Genomic DNA, 15,650 nt, shown 5'->3' on the forward strand with positions numbered 1-15,650 from the left:
AAATAATGGTGTAGCCCTGAGGGCGTGGCAACCTCTCTAAAGCACAAGCTGTACTCCTGTCGCATCCTCGGGTAAGCATGGGGCGCCTTATCAGAGACACACGAGGGTTAGGGCACCAGATCCTGTCGGCATAGACGGGGGAGGGTGCACAGCCTTCTGTACTACGGGGTAACAGAAATGTTTCAAGGTTCAGCCCCTATTACAATGGGAATGGGCTCATAGTTGGCCGTGGTGGACCCCTGGCGGGTACTTAGAGAAGAGGCTGTCTTCTGTCTGTGACCTTCGTACGAAACTTGCGTATGACCATCGTTATACACCCGGCCTCACGGGATACGGCGGATCGGACGGCAGCATATAAGCGTTGAGGACGCTATGATTACGCTGAAAAGTCCCTCGAATGCGGATGGGAATGGGTAGTGAATCGGTTGCTCCTATTCGAGTATGCTTTTCACGTAGGTGTAGGCTGAGCTCGATTGGAGGCTTTTACCGTAGGCGGTCTCCTCTAGGGGGTGGTTAGCAATTCCACTTTACAAAAAACCGCGGCCGGAGCGGATCCGGTAGTTTCTACGCTGGGGAACCCCCAATACTCTGGGAGATAGAGTGGCCTTCTCTATCTAGGGAGCGCGCGGGAGACCGAGCTGATGTATTTCGGCTCTTTGCGCGCGGCATACGGTGCGATGCTTAATGCGGACCCGACCACTCGGAATGGGCAAGCGGGGAGCGAGGTTGTCTTGGCCCCTCGGGGCTGAGCTGCCTCTACACCAACGCTGCGGCAGTGCACTTCTGTCTTATGCGGAGGTGCGTCAGCTCTCATCTTGAGAATCAAAACGTTCGATAAGGTGTGGACGTTAAAGATCCTCATTGTCCTTTTTGTCCTACAATGCGTAAAAGGACATTAACATTTCTAACTTGTTAAAGTCGTTGCTTAATCTCAACCGAAGTAGAATGTCGTTTATGGAGTACATTCGAAACAATAAAACTCAGAGATGTGATACGGTGGTGACTTGATCCACGCCTTGAATAACCTCGGGTATCTTGGTAGCGATGGAAGGACAGTCTTCGGGCAGTCGTTCTGGGAATGTTAACCCCCCAAGCCACATACCCTTGACTTCTTCTATCTTTCGACAATGCTATGATTCTAGCCGAATCTGTATCATATAAAAGCATCACGCAAACTTTTGAAACTAAAAAATGGTACAATTTAAAAAAAGGAGAGAATGATTATCCTAAGATTTATTTACAATATCTAATTGTAACCAAGCAGAAGATTTTATCTGTCTTTTATTTACTTTTTATGATTTAAAGCAGAATAAATATTATATAATAATGCATAGAGAAATGTCTAAGAGATAATTAAAAATATTAAGAGGGGTCACTTTTTTGCCCCTCAGTATAGTTGAAATGTGATAAAATCATAAATCGCCAATTAAAAACTCAGTCAACATTTAATACGCCTTTAATGGACGTAGCCTGAAACATTGCTATAAGGAATAATGGTTTTAATCGTTTTACACCGCAGGCATAAATTAAATCCAAGTCCTATTGTTTACAGTCGGTTTATAAAATAAACGATGCTCTTTTTTGAACACTGCTACCATTCCCTGCGCGAGTCTGATTTATTTTTAATTAAATTAGCAAATAACTAAATATATACGCTGAGCTGAGTGTGGAATTAGCATGTCTGTGGTAAGCCCGGCCGGTGTAATCAGAACTGGACCGCTGATAGATCGCTTCCAGCCACGTAACACTACACCCAGCATTTTTCCCACCAGATAGGACTAATTATGTGGAACAACCCTGATTTATTTCTCTGCGTTCTGGGCTCTCGCAGTACTAAACGCCCCCTCCCATCTGCCAACAATGCACTAAATAACTTTTCAGCCACCCGTTTAACCGTTGTCATGCGATAATTCTTTGCGATTTTTTTTCTGACCACATTAATCAATGTTTTTGTATGTTACAATTATATCATATATTGTTAGTTGATTTTTTTTAACCGGTCGTGCATTTTGTCTGCCTATACGACCAACGTGACGGATTTCCACTCTAAATGCAAACAACTCGGATACATATAAAAATAACCGATTGATTATTTACTGATATAGTAAAATGTACTGTTATTGGTTACGGGTATCGGCATTATCTTTGGTCACACCATTCAAAACACTACACGAACTGAAAGGAAAAAATACGAATATCACAAAGATAAACCGGAAAAAAAAAACTTAATCGACCAAAGGTACCGACAAAGATAACACGAACACACGCACCCCCTCATGACCTTATAAAAAGAAGCGTAAGGCAAGCCAAACCGGAGTGGATAGACAGACCAAACTGTTTGGTCATAACCAAATATCAGATTTATAAATGTTGAGAGTGTTAGATTGCACCTGATTTATACTGGTTCCACGAAATATGAAATTTTCTCTTTCGGCCTGCGTCGTGAAGAAACTAGAGTTGGATGTACCCGAACATCATGTTTCGCCTATCCTTGCGGGTTTTGTATGTCGGACGAATCTCCCTATCGCGTCATCTTCAGTGGTAGGTCAAAGAATATTTTATTTAACATTTTGATTGAAGTTGCACACTGAGGATGGCGTAAGCCGAAACCCACTTGACAGAACCAAACAGAGAATCCAGCCAAACCGAAATATTTGGAAATGAACGAACTCATTTTTTTTCTCAAGCATTTTCCTATGCTTGGATCGTTACGATGGTTTCATTTAAATTACGGAAATTTGGCATAAAATCTATTCATGGCGGTAAGAGAAAAATTATAATCATTGGACCCTCAATTAATAATCACTTAATAATTACTAAAACTCTATTTAAAGAAAAACATTGCTTTTCATACAATTCACAACGCCTTATTATTTTTTTTTTCATAAACTTAATATACAAAATTTTGATTGGGAACTCATTTCCAATTTATTCAGGTCTGTGATAAAACCCGACGTCTTTCTTTGTAAATAACATAAAATCTCTAATACATTGATTAACGATTATAATGTAGTCATAGTGGTTTTGGTATGTTTAATGCCTGTAGCATAGTAATAACTAATATCTTTAAACGATACTTTATCTAAGTGCTGGCTCTAACACACAGCAGCCATATTTTTTAAATTAATTGATTAAAGTTGGACGGGCTTGTGTGAATATATGGCACATTTCCACATACATAGTTTCACCTATAAAAAAAGACAAAAATAAAAATAACGACCGATTATTTTAATAAGTTTGTTGTTGTAACAGTTTAATTTTTTAATTTAAAATAATTTCATATTGAATTTATTAATTACAATTATTGTTGTTGGTCTTTATTACCTAAGAGACTATTTTGCTACGTTTTCTGATATTTCAATGATATTTGTCATTGATTTTTACGTAATTTTTGTATGCTAGCAATTGCTCGATTAATCATTAATTTATAAAGATAAAACTTTTGTATGCTAGCAATTGCTTGATTAAATCATTAATTTATAAATATAAATGGGATAAACTGAAGACTTCTTAGAGGTATTTGCTTTCCCTTGAAAAAACGATTCCTTTTTTTTAATAAACTAAACGGATTAAATTAATTATCGGTGTATAATTGGTTTGTACAAATGTTGGGATTGTTCGGCAGTATTTCTCAATATCTCTTGGTCGTTTAAAACAGGATTACGTCTGAGAGGTTAATACCAGCTTTGGCCTTTCCAAAATTAGCCTCAACTTTGTAAATCATAATTGATTTACACACTGAGCGCTAAAACAATTGTGTAATAATTTTGTAAAGCTCATCGCTATAACGAAAGTTGCAATGTTTAAACATTTCATATACAATGGAACGCTCACCTTATTGTCTTAAACTTAATAAATAATTAACCTATATTATCGTACTATAAATAGTGGCATCAACTAAAAAAACGTGTAAAATAGGCAATTTACATTTAATATTAATATAACTACATTTTCGGTGAATGAGGTAAAACAATTTAGGTGAAGAACTTTTATAATTTAAATGTGTTCATTATTTAGTTAATAAGAATTTTCCTTAATTTGATATCGAATCGTAGCTTTTTTTGTAATTTAACCTTACATTTAGAAGAATTATAAAGCTATTGTTTTTGAAATAAGATAATTATATAAATGATTATATGCAGGTAAAATTGATTAGTAATAATAGTAAAGTTGGTTATTAAACATACTTAGATTTATCGAGACAAGATTACATGAAAGTGTAAGCATGTCCATACCCACCCATCACCTCTCACTTTCCTTCTTTTTCATCTGTAAACTCTCATATAATGCTTGACGAACGTTGACGAACAATTTTATATAATTATGATTACAATTGTCCAAAAAAAGTCAGAAAGAGGTAAAACTAAACCGGCATATATTATACTCTATAATGATAAATATTAAAATAAATTATTGATTGCAAACTAATATCGAACTTCCTACGTATCTACTGTATCTTTTTGTTAATATCACGTGTCTGAAAAACTACAACGTAATATTAAAATTTACTCAGGTATTACACTTTTCAGAATTAGGTCACGCGTAAAATAACGACGTAATATACAAGTAAAAGCAGAGAGTCAGTAATCAGATCGAGATGCTCAAATGGCTGCAGTTCAATACAAAATATGCGAGAAAGACAGGAAAGAGAAGGAATACACGCGGAGGGCCGGCGATGACCTCAGCTGTTTGTTGGCCCATAAACCTTCCACTTTATATATATAGGTCACGCGGATTTTAGTCAAAATCTCTTAAGACCAGTTGGTCAGTTTTATTTCTACTTAACATTTTTTAATGTAAATATATATAAAAATAATTTTTTTTATTCAAGAAATGTCATCAGGCACTGACCTGAATGTTAATGTTATAATAACCACAGATATTAAAAGCTTTACGCCATTCTATCTTTATTTTAGTATTAAAAGCCAATTAATTGGATTCGTACATAAATAACCTTTATATGCTCATATAAATATATTTTGAGCACGTATTAAATTTTGCGCTTTAATAATTTAGTAAAATTCGACCACCGAAAAAGGCTCTTGAACCCCGGTGAATATGCGTATTGATTCCGCCGTGCTATTTTTAATCCTTTGTCACCGAGAACATCAAATCCAGATGCCAGAGGTGTCCACTCTTCAAAGGTATTTAATTATTATTTCGAATTATTTGATGTTTCTTTTGTATGACAATTTTGTTTGTATGTTGTGTTATTTGTAAATAAAATTGCGAGATTGTTTATCGGGATGAGAACTGTAACGACCTTGTTTTAAATTTATTTTTATATTTTTATTTTTTATTAGGGCCGGCAAACTACATTGGTCACGTCAGCCCTCTCGACCTTAGTGTTTTCCTACTAATTTCTTTTTCTGCTTCTCCAGCTAAGTTACGATATGTTAGCCCCCTGCTGCCACATGCTGTTAATGTGTGCATCCGTACCGTTAGTACACGTGTCCCCTGGTTCACGTTAAGCGAGCAGCAGTATCGTCGTAGATAAGGCGCCAAATGATAATGAATCAATATGGCGCAGGCGTTAAAAAAAGAAGTAATTTTATGGTACGACGGTAACCAACTCTCTTTTCTTTGTCCTTTTGCTAGCATCTCTGTACCTCACGACTTCGTCAATTGTGGATAAAATAACTCAAATACAAAGAAATTATATAAAGGCATGATAGTCTAGTTAACATTCACTCTAGCCAAGAGTAAGCGACATTCCTCGGGGTAATTGGGATATCCATTCACGCTAATAAATTACATTCATACACCAGATCACATTCACACTACTCCAGAGTAATAGATATTTCTGGGGGTAATTGGAATAAACCCTTCCATTCGCGCTAAGAAATTACTTATACACAGTACAAATCATTCACACTACCCCAGAGTACTCGATATTTCTGAGGGTAATTCGGTATAAACCCTTCCATTTGCTCTAATAAATTACACATATACAGCACAAAACACTACTCCAAAGAACTCGATCTCCCTCGGGGTATTTGGGATATAAGCCCGTACGAAATTTCACCAAAACACCGGAAAATCCTTTAGTGATAAATTAAAATTTAATTTACAATTTATTACCTAGTTTTGGTCTTTATGGTTATTAAGAGATTTATCTCCTAAATGATTTTTCAGTTAATTTTCTTTCAAATTATCATAATTTATAATCTTTCAATTAATTAAGGGTTTTAGTTGAGATAAAAAGTCAGTGTCACGAGCGGGATTTGGTCCCACGATCTTCGGCTAAATACGCCGCTGCTCGACCACTTGAGCTATCGTGACCTCGATCCACTCCGTACAGGAGCGGCGTATCTATCCCGCTCGTGACACTGACTTTTTTATCTCACCTAAAAACCTTAATTAATTGAAAGATATTAGTCAAGCGGACCACGAAAACTAGTGAATTTAATAATTAATCATTTTTATTAAAACTCTAACTTTCTGGTCTCGTTTAATTTGGTTTCATGAAAATAAGTATGTTTTAATTAATAAACTAAAAATGCATAAAATTCGAAATAAACGACAAAATACGATTGTCTTTGAGTATATTATATGGATATTTAAATTTCTTACTAGATTGTCGGAATGCGAGATAGCATGGCCAGTCGGGAGACAGAAACACTTCGCAGGGCGTTACAAGGGCAAAATTGAAGCCTGGACCTAAGGGATGATAAAAAAAAGTCCGACTTTGGGATTATTATATAGGCAGAAAATCACCCAAGTATTTGAATGCTTTTATTTATTTAATTAAAGAAAAACGTATATGAGTAAGGTTCATTCTTACTGCATATTCACATGAGCTAGATAATAATGTTTATAAAATTATAGCCTAAGTATTAAATTCGTACGTCATGCTGTCAAATAAATGATCGTAAATACTAAGCAAGAATTTAATTTATGTGTAGGTTTAATGTTATTTTGGGATTTTTTTTGGGGAGGGTTACGTATGTTATTTCAGGACGCGTGATTTGGTATACTTATTGTGACAAATATTTTAGCGCATAATAATACGTTTTACTTTAAAATTATTTGATGACATACTTTAACTAGACATTATTTTCAACTGGATATTCCGTATATATCTAGGAACCACCTACATCACAGTGTTCATCAGAAATGTCGATTGACGACTAGGTCATGTTTTCATGTCTATAAATTGTGAAACCTTTTTAACGCACGAAATATAGAAGTACAGATATTGTAAATTCCACTGACGTTATGAGTGAAGCAATTCCAAACAATGGACAAATCAAAATTATCTGGGGTTAACAAGGTGCAGACAATTAGTTTAAATTTTTTGTTTGTTTACTTTTATAACATCACATCGCTAATTGAAATACCCCAATATGAATTTATTTTTTAAATTAATTACTTAAAAATATGGTTTTATTTTCAAGGATTTGAGGTAGAATGGCGTAAATCTTCTATAGAGCAAATGCACCTTAACCCACTTCACAACTGTTTAAAACCCTCTCTAGATATTTATGCCCCTCTTGTAAAAATTACCCTTTTTACACAAGATATAAATACGGATTTACGTCTTATGGTTAACCCTCAGCTACTCCGCGGTCTTCCATAAAATTAATACACTTTTGTCCTATTTCTGTCTCCTTCGTGATATATAGCTTACCCTGAGGATTTCCCGAAGAATAACGACGAATAATAAGAATTTTCCCTGTTTTATAAGCAGAAATGACATTTTAATAACCATTTCATTTTTATATATTTTCGCTCCATAACTGCTTCCTCAGAAATATTACACTGAGGACTTGTGTGTTTTAAAGAATAGGGTCATATGCTGGATTCATTCCATACCTGGCTGAGATAAGCCGATCTGATTAACCACGTGCCCATCCCTCCATACATCACTTGTTTGGTTTACCCCCGGGGCAGAGAGGGTGACGGATTGCTTTAGTTCGGGCCATGGGAGGATTTGTTTGAGCCGGCTTTATATTTATGGAGTGACCTCTTTCCCAGTCTGAAACCTTCAAATTGACCAAGGATAGTCAGACGTTGATTTCCTCTGTAATATATATCCTGAGTAGTTTATGGGAATGTTCTGCCCCATAAAATCTTTTCAGTCCGTTCTCCGATAACAAGAAGGTAAACTTTAGACCAATTGTGTTACAATCTGACTTTGCAAACCATCCTCTTTAGGGTTCGACCAAAAGTGAGGGTTATTACAGGAAACTATCAAAATTTTTCAACTTAAATTTTTAAATGTTCTGGACATAAATACAGTCAAAATTTCGATTTTCATGGAACAAACAGTGTAATTACCATTAATGAAACTCATAGTCCAAATCCACTTTGTGTTATAAACTAAGATAAAGTAATAGAGAACTGGAATCTTTAGTAACTGCAGAACAGAAAAGAGAGAGAGAGAGAGAGAGAGAGAGAGAGAGAGAGAGAGAGTGAGAAAGAGAGAGAAAGAGAGAGAGAGAGAGAGAGAGAGAGAGAGAGAGAGAGACAAACAGACAGACAGACATAGAAAGAGAGAATTAAAAAAGAAACGAACAGATAGATGTACAAAAATATATCTAATGTTAGTATTAACAATAAGGAAAATGAGAAAGCTTGAAATAAAAAATGAGATGGAAAATGATAATTATGGAGATAACCGAGACTGCAAGGGTTTTCCGTATATTTTTGATATTAATATTTTAAATTAGGATATGTCATATATATTATACATGATAATCTAAAAATATGTTTTTTATACGTAATTGTTTTATATGCCATAGCTTTATGAACTAAGTATTGAACCTTAAAGCTCCAATAAATTAAAATATTCTGTAAGCTTTGCACGTTATTTTTTCCAGATTTTCCACGGCTTTATTTTACTAAAACAACAGAACAAAAACAAAACAAAAAATATAATAAAAAAGGAAGGAACCCAGCAAATTACGAGATGAGGGCCACGCAATGAAATTGATGCGAGAGGGGAATTTTCCTCTTCCTGGGGGCTAGCGGCAAAAAACTGATTGATGGGTGACGAAAGCTGGAAAAATGTCGAGGAATTACTAAAGATTTTCAGCTGAACGACTAATCTCAGTTGGCGGAGACATTACGTGCGGTTGGGAACGAGGTTGATTTAGTGCGATCACGTCTCGCCACCATGCTTCCTGGGATTCACCAAAGTGAGGAGGAAAGGCTTATTCCGGCCGGGAATAGGTCAAGTATGTCCTACAAAACCATTTGATCAATGATGCATCCATAACTGCAACAATTTACTCATTTTTCAAGGCTGGTAGACAAAAAACTGGCTAAGCTTAGCAGTACTATGTGAAATAGCCAGTTTTGGATAATCTGAGTAAGGTATATTGAGTTAATTATTGCATCATAATTGGAAGAGATTATGAGTGTGTAAAGGAAATATGTGAGTGTATTAAAAAAGGTTAGAGGATGAGTTAATCAGGGGAATAAGTCACTATGTGGATAAGTGCTTAGTCGTCTACGCACGGAGCTACTCAAAACAAACTGAGGAAAAATTCGCAATGAGACACTTCTAATGTAACTAGATGGGCCGATATTGACTACTGGCGCGTTACTAATCAGGTAGCTGCCAAGGCTAGAGACTGAAGTAGCTCCGTTGCAAGATCAACAGTGAACATATTATTTGTGGGAGAATTAGAAAAACATGTTGTTTAATACACCTTTACTGAAACGGAAGTTTGGAAAAACGCATTATCGAAAATTTTCCTTCGTATTCTTTCTCTTATGGGGATGCAGTAACAGGACAGCTTCCGAGCTTAAATCATCACTGGATGATGCTCCTTCCATGATTTTACTGGGGCAACTAGTGATTTAGATCCGTGTGTGGATACGCGTCACCAATAAGTAACAGTCACAAACCAGTTCCATTTCATTTGAGTACCTACGTCTAGAGCAAGCCTTAGTATTCCTGAGAGAGTGAATGAGTAAAAACGCGAGTACGATAATGAGTGAGTAAGTGGATCAGTAGGACTATGGGGGAATAAATTATGAATGATCGACTAAAGGGTCAATGAGTGTAATAAGTCCAATGTACAAGGACTATCATATTTATGTAATAAGTCCAATGTATAAGGACTATCATATTTACCAGACTATGAAGTGGGACAACTGAATTATTTCTTTAAAGTGGTGAAGGTGTGATGTTAAATTTTCGTAGACCATTGTATAAATACGTTTCTACCAGAAAAGTTGAATTCCTTTGGCGAGTACATGTTTTACGTTTAAAAATTATATCGGAATGGCTAAACCTGGCATGAAAAATGGAAATTGGTACAAACCCCTTTCAGGCTGGACTGTAATAATGCTGATCTCGTTGGGCGTACAGAATCCCTGAGGATTTCCAATTCCAAACCTGACCTTTAGAATGATATTCTGGATTTTTTCTGCTGTCACAACCCATTTCTCCCTAATTCCCAGATAGGATTGCATCTCCTTTCGTTGTACTGCCAGATTGAGACCTTTACGGTATAATTCACTATAGGCAATTTAATTAAATTGCCTTTATTTTCCATTTTTATTTTTAACCGCCAGTTTTAGTACAACTTAGGGTTTGAAAACATAACACTTTAATCAAAAATAAACAGTGTTGTAAAATAAATAAAGATACATTTTACGTACAAATAATTTATGACCCTTCAATGTCTTTCTAAACTCGAGAGATGAATTCAACTTATGAATTGTTAAATACATTTATAGATTTATACTGTTTATAATACAATAATATTAATTTTTTTAAAAGAATTTCCTTGTTTTGTGCTTTTTCAAGCCACAATTATAGAAATAGCTATCCCAGATATACTTATTTTTCTATTTTATCTAGATGGCTAATATTCAGACTTGTTCATATATAGTGCAGGAAAGAGAAATTGTATTTATGTTTGGAAGGGATTATATGTTATTTACGGTTAGAACAATGGCCAGAAGGTCTGGTCAGCAGTTGCGGTCACAATCGATAAACTATAACTTAAGGATTAGCATCAGCTTTAAGGGGATACAAGCTTTAGGTTAGACTAATATCTCTAGTTAACTTAAATCTATCTCCACCACTCTGCCATAATATACTAGGTTGATTGTTGTTTGTTCAAGCAGATTCCCAGCCGAGTGTAAACAATTAATCCGACCGCAACTAAAACTTTTCAATCGGAAGGCCATGTAGCCGTGGTCAGATTGATTCCTCTAACTTTCTCTTTGGGGTTAGAGTGTTTGATTTTTAATCTCGCTTTTATTTTACCCGTTTTTTTCTCGACAGTAGCGATAACCGGCCGATAACAATAAAGAAACTTTGTCGCCCCCGTCCTATGATCCGGCTTTTTTTTTTTTTTTTTTGTGAAAGCAAAGAATTACACGAACGATGAAAATGAGAAAAAGTTAATTTCGACCGGAGCAAGGGTAAACGCCAGGGTTTGTTTTACCCCGTCAGAAAATGTAGCGATGAGGTCAAGTTCTCCATACTTCCGAAAGATGTTTTGTAGATGTTGAGAAAGAGAGTGCCAAAGGGACTAAGGTCGCCGGGGACATGAAAGGCATAAGCTACATTTTATGTATTCCCCCCCCCCTAAAATCGACTCTTTCCCGTTCACTTTCCAGGTAAAAGTACAAATGTATTGGAAATGAGCATAAATAGCATCATAATTCATCTACAATATCCTACACACCAAAAGAAAAGTGACAAATTCCTATTGAAAAGATCATTTCTTCGTGCGTGATAATGTAGTTTATTCGTTAAAAACCAGCTAAGATTTATATTACTATTTTCACCAAGATATGTATTAAAATTTTAATAGATTCCATTTGTTGATTTGGGTTTCTATCAATGATTAGGTTAGATTGAAATACTTCGGATTAATGGTCTCTACCAATCTATAACCTATAAATATATTCAATGACAAAAACCGAACGCTCGTATTTTTTAGGTTAGTTGAAACTATATGTATGTTTATCGTTTAATTACAACATACTTATTTTAATGTAAACCAAATTAAATGGAATCAGAATTGAGTATTAATAAAAATGATCTAATTATGACGGTTTGTAGAAAATTTAACAAAACACCGAAAAATCATTTAGTATTAGAATAAATGTAACTAACATTTTATTATCTGCTTTTGCTCATAATAGCACATTAAGAAGGAGAGAAACTTTGGTGATGAATATGCATAATATTAATGAATGCTAACCATGTATCGTTATGTAAACTGGTGAAATATTTGATCGTCTAAAGTGGTTTACAACCATGAATCAATGTGTAATCTTCAGCATAGAAAGAACTCGTAGCATTGAAATTCCCGTTTATTGTTTCACATGAGAGCAATTGAACGTTTAAATAACACGTGGTTTTTAGGTATGAACTTAAAAATATCCTTTGTTATTTTGATTGTTTTTCATCTTTCCTGGTGCGTAAGCCGACTGCTGAGAGTTTCGGATTTAAGAGATTGAAATCAGTGGGACATCAGTCTCAACTGCTTCTTACGCCATTTTTATGCTACTTGTGAAATATGGCATTTGGTTCTGGTTGTCCTACTTCAAAAGCAAGCTTTGAGAGATGTTCTAGGGTTGCGATATAAAGATATGTTGGAGTAAGTTTAACCATATCAATTTAATTACAGTTCCTGGATGTTTTACAATAAATACTATCTGTGACCACAAAGACAAGTTTACGTTCTTATTCCATACCATGGTTACAGCACCAGGCACTAATTTGCTCTACCTACGCACCACACTACACATCTTGAGAATGCTAGTTTATACTCAATGGCCAAAATTTGCAATAAATTGTGTGAATTAATTAAATTTAAAAACAAGTAGAATTTTAAAAGAAAATTCCATAACATACTTTTTGAATTAAAACTCTACGATGTGACGCTTTTATACAAAACTTAAACTGTTTTTGCCACTAAATCAAATGTTTTTAATTGATTTTCAATTTCTCGTGAAGAGGATACGTTCCTAATTCATAATTACATTCACTTTCACTCTCTAAGAACAGTTTACGGTGTCATTCTCTTTCGACATTATACACTGAGAGGTACAATAAACAACACGTGTTGGTCGAAAAGATACTCTTTAATAATCTTCTAAAAAGCAGTCTAGGAAGGTTCGCTTTTTTTAGGCAGTGTTGCCAAAATGGTCGCCACACAACAAACAAATACTTATAAAGGCATAGAGTTAGATGTTCAATCCATTTTTCAAATTTGAAAAGAACCAAAGCTTTAAAACATATTCAAATAATTCTCTTGTATAAACTACAATTTTTTTTAGAAAATTTCTATTTCACGTATATAGATAAATTTGCTACAACATTATGCATGGTTACCATTTATGAATATTAAATATATTCATGAATAAATATTTACATGTTTATAGAATAAATATTATATTAATTCACTAAATCGTTTTCTAGGCGGTCAAACAACGATTAAAAATACGTTCAAAGATGATAATTGATAATGCAACATATGAATAAATTAGAAAAAATCACCTTTTGATGTTTTATTTCTAAATTCTTTCTCAGAGACTTGTTTCTTTTACTATGCTTTTTGCTGTGGTCTCTTGTGGGGAATTAAAATTAAAAAGGCTCTTCGTTTCAAAGCTCCATCAAAAGAATTACCTTTGGGCCGGATGGGGAGATGTTTATACTCGTCCAGTTCGAGTACATGATACGAAAAATGTGAGCGAATTTTGTTTTCCAAGCGATAATAACTGAAGAATAATTTAACGCACTTTTTAATTTTAGTATTGAAGTTGAAGGAAACAAGACATCATGAGATCATCTTATTCAACATGCAAGTTCAATAGTCATCGCGTCTATTAAGTGAAACAACAATGGAGGGAATTTGAACTTCTTGATCGATCAAGACTATATCCAGACAATACGTCAAGTTGTGTTAGAAACTTCGGATTTACTACGTGACCTAAAATGCTAAACCAGCTTTGATCAAGTCATTTCACCTGTAACGTCAACTCCAAGTACCAAGGCGGACAGCACCCAACTCTATTTGATATTCAGGACTAAACACCGCGCGGCTAATGCATATACAACGGAGGTGGTGGTGTTATTATGACTTTTGCCAACAAATGTTTTCGAACTAATCAGGAAGTGATATTCATGAATATTTCCGTGCAATGGCCATTGAAATTGCTTTGAGAAACTACATTCTACACTGACAAAAAAACCGGATGCAAATAAACGATAAAAAGTGGACAATTGTTTGACAGAATCTATTCTGTTTAGCGACGTTCAACTAAACGTATGTCACAGTACTGGGCAAATTGAGACTGAGTCGACTTTAAAGAAATTTAAAATCATTTATTAAAATTCTAATTATGCCAACTTGTAGACATTTTTAAAATCATTTGCCCTGATGATCTCCTTAAAATGAGTCAAAAGCTTGGCAGATATCAATTGAATTCGTTCTTTCATTCAGACCATGCCTTTTTTTCGATATTTTTTCGTATACAATGTATGCCCTCTTTGGCTTTAATGACTCTTTTCATCTTTTATAGGAATACTCAAAAAAAGTTATAGCATAAAATTACTGAACGTACATATTATATCTTTCACTGAAAGGAATAGGGAAATAAACTGAAATGGTAATAAAATAAAAAAAATTTCATTCTTTAAGGCGTTTCGAATGCTAAACCATCATGACTTGACAGTCGTGATGGCTCAAATGACATATCATTCAATGGCCAGACATGTTTGATAACTACGACTACGAAATTCATTACATGCTGTCTTTCGAGTAAATATTAATAAGATTTTATTAATATTCGTTTTGCATTACTGCCCTGCCTCGAGCCCTATTTTTATTTCACGGGTCATCTTGTTTCCGTCACAATCTTCGCCATATTGTGCCCAGAAAGTCCACCAGGGCACCGTTTTTTAATTTTTGTTTACACAAAGCAATGGTTTACCTTTAATTATTGCTGCTTAATTAATTTTAATTATGATTAAACTCTTTAATCTCTCTTAATAATCCGGGTGGAGTTCCACGATTTCTTTTTTTATTTGATTATTTTTTACTACTCCTACAGTGTGATGAAGTAAAAATTATTTTAATTAATTGAATTTTAAAATGTAAGATTAATTTTGGTGTAATTTTAATAAACTAAGTTTACCAATCCGAATACGAAACAAGAACTTTAATCTTATATTCTTTAATTTGTTATTTAATTACAGGATTATTCTCTAATAAAAAATAAGGCAGTTTTTATTAATTAACGTTCTTCATCAACCTTCTTCGCGGCTGTGATCCAAGGCTGAAAAAAGGTGGAGGAAAATCGCTGTATCGTGCGACGGCATTCTCTTTAATTTGAAGATTCCTTAGTGTTTTGTAAGAAAGAATTTCAATTACACAAGACGATTTTACTGAGGTGAGGCCCTTCTGGCAAAGGATCTTTGCCCGACAATGGAGCTAAAGGGCTAAATTAATATCATCTGTCAAGCGAATAGGCCCCTCACCGATGGGAATTCAAACGATTAAAACGAAATCAGCCGATCAGAAAAATGCGATCTTATTACATGTGAACGAATAAAACGGCGATTTACCAGAATAAGAATTGCAACTTTTTTTGTGAAAAGAAGTACTATCCGCAATCCTTGAATAACTTTTTAGAAACTTCTTATATTATTGTTTTATTTTTTACGGAGGGTA

Source organism: Cimex lectularius, unplaced genomic scaffold (assembly GCF_000648675.2).
Source record: "Cimex lectularius strain Harlan isolate CLEC.00 unplaced genomic scaffold, Clec_2.1 scaffold54, whole genome shotgun sequence".
NCBI lineage: Eukaryota > Metazoa > Arthropoda > Insecta > Hemiptera > Cimicidae > Cimex > Cimex lectularius.